Source organism: Nothobranchius furzeri, chromosome 8, assembly GCF_043380555.1.
Source record: "Nothobranchius furzeri strain GRZ-AD chromosome 8, NfurGRZ-RIMD1, whole genome shotgun sequence".
NCBI lineage: Eukaryota > Metazoa > Chordata > Actinopteri > Cyprinodontiformes > Nothobranchiidae > Nothobranchius > Nothobranchius furzeri.
Window position 1 is genome coordinate 46,985,420 of NC_091748.1, and position 4,612 is coordinate 46,990,031.

A 4,612-nucleotide genomic window follows, 5' to 3' on the forward strand; every position below is an offset into this window, starting at 1 on the left:
TTGTAGTCCAACTGTGTTGGTTTTACAGTTTAATGGGTGAGAAGTTATTTTGCTTAAAATTGAGCTTTAGGCTCTCTTATTGAAATAATGAGCAATCGCTGTGAACTTATTGGCTCCAAAACACCAAAACGTTTAAAACCAACTTTTATAATTTAGAATAAAAACACATTTAGATATTAATGTAAACACATTTAGGGTTAGCAGCAACAGAAAAGAGATTCATGATTTGGTTTGGTGACAAAATAACCTGTTCACTTCTCAATTACTAACTCTGGAGTCCCGAAAGCTTTACAGATATGTTCACAGAACAATAGAGAGACGCGTGGAGCAGAGAATAAAGTAAATAATGTATGAACTTGAAAATGCACGTGCATGTGTGTGTGTGTGTGTGTGTGTGTGTGTGTGTGTGTGTGTGTGTGTGCGTGTGTGTGTGTGTGTGTGTGTGTGTGTGTGTGTGTGTGTCTGTGTTATTGTGTGTGTGTGTGTGTGTGTGTGTGTGTGTGTGTGTGTGTGTGTGTGTGTGTGTGTGTGTGTGTGTGTGTGTGTGTGTGTGTGTGTGTGTCTGTGTTATTGTGTGTGTGTGTGTGTGTGTGTGTGTGTGTGTGTGTGTGTGTGTGTGTGTGTGTGTGTGTGTGTGTGTGTGTGGACATGTGTGTGTGTGTGTGTGTGTGTGTGTGTGTGTGTCCTATCAAACTGCCATGCCAGAACAAGCCAGATGAACTGCAGAAAGATTTGTTTTATGGCCTTGCTACTGGAACTCACTGCTAAGTTGCTCAATTTTAAATATCAGCACTATCCATAGCTGTAAAAAAATAGTGACTGAATTCCAAAATATTTTAACGATTATTTTCCATGGAGATATGAAATAGTAGAGGAGTCGGCAGCATCAATCGTGCGTGATGTCTGAGAGTCAAAGAGGATCTGAAAACGTCCCTTCTGTTTGGAAACTGGCTGATAGTTTGTGATGGGACGCTTCCTTTGTTGTTAGGTAAACACCAGTGCCAGTGGTGAAGACGCTGCTCTCAAACTGGGACAGAAACAAAGATTGAGGTGCATATCTCCTTTGCACGTGCACACAGCAGGGCTAAGTGTGCACGTTTGTCTAATAAACAGAAAATCGTCTCAGCAACAAGCGTGTGAATGTGCAGTTGTCGCTGCCTTTTGCATCGTGTCAGCATTTATTCTCCTCTCATGTCTGCCGTTGTGGCAGCAGAGAGGAGGGGCAGATGCCTCTGTAGCTGTTTACAGTATGAGAGTTTATTAAAGATGAGACAGGAAAGTGATAAACATGAAACATCTGGAGGCAGGCCCAACATCTGCTGCTGTGAGGCTCGGTGGACATCCAAAGGAAAGCAAAGGAAATCCACAGAAAAAGAAGGGCGAGTGTTTGATTTTAGCTGACAGCAGTCACATGCTTTATTCCCTAATCAGTGAGAAAAGAGCCCCAGAGCTCCTTTTCTCTTATCATCTTGGTCCTTTTTTTTTCTTTTTGAGGAAGTAACCACAGAAGAGTTTGGGATCCCAGCATTTGGTGCAAGGGTGGGCCATAAAGAGAGGGGAAAACAAAGCCAATGAGGAGCAGATGTTTAGGAAAACACACACACACACACACACACACACACACACACACACACACACACACACACACACACACACACACACACACACACACACACACACACACACACACACACACACTTGAAGTACATGGTTTCTGTAGAACTCAGAGCACAACCTCACTCTTTTTAAGAAGCATAAAAGCTAGAAAATGCATTAGACCCAACAAGAATCCTTCCAGATTTAATGATTACAGATTTGTAGAAGTTTAAATATTTTTCCGGAAGGTACTTGTATTTTTTGCAGCTTTCCTGAATTCCCAACACATTCATGTCTTATGTCTCTGTGACTCTGTGACTGATCCATATTCACGGGAGGAAACAGCTGCATGGACCTGTGTGGGTTGAATGGCCCAGAATTTGCCGATAACCTCCGACTTCTCAGGCAAGAGGAGCTCAGGAAGTTGCTCTCAGGGCCGGCACACAGAAACATCTTGCAGAGCTGAAATTCAATGCAGCTTTTAGGTGCATGCGCTCCAATTACTTAGGTGTTTCCGATAGTTCTTCGCATTAACATCTTATTACACAGTGAAAAGCACAATAAAAATAATCACTCAACACATTTGTGTATTGGAAATCAGACAGAAACTGCCCTGTGTTTATGAAATTTGTTCAGGTAACATCTGAAACTTTTATCAGCTTTATTAAAAAACAAAACAAAATCATCAATCAATCAGTCAACAGCCCTTCACACTATACTTGCTCTGCATGTTCCCAAACGATCGAGCAGCTCGCTATAAAAACCCTTCCTCAGGCTGAGGGAGGAGAAACTGGCCCAGTGCCGTGTTTCAGGGCCTCAGCGCAGAAAGGAAGCAGCCTGAGCAGTTTCAGTACAGGTCCTTCCTGACGCTCTAAAAGACAACCCCATACAGCACCAAGGCCTTCCTTTGTGTTAGAACATTCTAGAAACATTCCAACAGTTGCATCTAAATGAGTCCAGTTGTGTTGGCTGAACGAAGGCCTGATGCTGCTCTCAAAGGCATCTGCGGTGGTTTATTGTCCAAACAAGTTAGTATCCCAAATAGAAGCACATTCCTCCCATATTTTATGCTTCTTGTGTGCAACATCTGAACGTTACTGCCAAGATATAATCCATAAACTTAATCGAAGGTATGTAGATGCGTTGCAACCATCGACATCAATATATGGACAATGGGTTTCCATAGGCTCCAATAACACGTTTTTGTGCTAAAATGGGAGGTGGCCACCACCACCATTTTGACCGTGTCACAGGTTCCGTCAAACCCAGACAATTCCATAAAAGGGGAGAGAGGAGGAGCTGAGGGTGGGGCTGTAAGGCTGGGATCGACTGACGACACCCGGTCGAACTAGCTACAAGCTAACCTGAAGCTAACCCAAAGCTAATCCGGAGGTGGGAGCTAAGCTAACGGAGGTAGCAACCTAGCTGCAACCGGAGTTAACTGTGCACAACACCAGAGCTTCTGAGTCACAGATACGCCGGGCTGACCGCTGGGTAAAACCGGGTGGAACACAGAGGTCTCGGAGAGCTCCACAAGCCGGCAGCCGCACAGCAGACAAGCGCCGCTGCGATCTGAGATGCGCAGAGCTGCCGCTGGGGAGAACCAGGTGGAAAGGTTTCCATCCCAGAGCTCCACAAGCCGTCAGCCCGCGCAGCACACAGAAACCACGATCAGACAGAGATGCGCCGGGCTGCGGGGAGGGGATAAGGGTGGAAAACATCGTCTCCCGAGAGCTCCACAAGCCGATAGTGGGAACCCAGCTCCACCAACATGTTATACTTCAACCCATTTTCTAAAGTGCAGCATTTTGTTAAATGCACTGGGTTTTACCCTATTACATTTAAATTTCATGGTTAAACAGTACATGTTAAAATCTAAGCTCAGCTCGGCAGTGACCTAAAATACATAAATATAATTTTACTTACAGAAAAAAATGACGTGGAGACTGCTTGGACACTCTATTAGTGCAATTAATGCCACAGCAAGTCATTTTGTCCAACAATTACACAAAAAATATCCAAACAAGAATACACAAACACAGAAACTCAAAATCCCGGAGCAGTTTCCAAGCCAGGCCGAGGCTCTACTGAGGCCTTTCCACGGAGCTAGCTCTGCGGTCACGTGGGTCTGATGCTCAATAATTATTAAAGTTAAAGGTAAAGTCCCATTAGTTGTCACACACACAGGTGTGTGTGCGAAATTTGTTCTCCGCATTTGACCCATCCCCTGGGGGAGCGGTGAGCTGCAGACACAGCCGCGCTCGGGAACCATTTGGTGGTTTAACCCCCCAATCCAACCCCGTAATGCTGAGTGTCAAGCAGGGAGGCATTGGGTCCCATTTTTTTCTAAGTCTTTGGTATGACCCGACCAGGAATTGAACCCTGATCTCCCAGTCTCAGGGCAGACACTCTACCACTAGGCCACTGAGCTGGGGACTGGTGGCTACTTGTAGCTCATACAGAATTTTAGGCTTTTAATACACTTAAATAGAAGAGTGAGAAAAAAATTCACCCCCCTCAGAGTTGTCATGAGTGTAAACTAGATAATTTAAACAAAAAACATGTTTTGGTACCAGGCTGTAAACATGTTTATTTCTGCTGTGAAATTGGCATTTTTAACATGGGAGTCAATGAGGATTTGCTCGCTTCTGACACCAGCCCCCAGCGGATGAGGGTGGAACTGCAATTTATTTCACTTCCGGGTTTGACTCAATTTCAGAGCTGCATTGTGGGGGCCTGGTTGCAACAAAATAAGGGATGCTAACTGACAGAGGCAGCAGCCCTGAAGTGTCTCTTTTAGCTCTTTTCCATCGCCTGGTCTGGAATGGTCAGGTCTGGGTATTACGGACCGGTATGCACTGGTGTGGGTCTAGAAGTTTTCTGGCAGTTTTCTGGCTAGAAGTTGTCCTGTGTCACACTGAGCTATTTCTATCAATTTCCCTTTAAAGCTGAAGGAGAGGATGGTGCTGTCTCTTTCTGAGGCTGGTTTCACTTCTCTGCTCTGCAAAACCACACT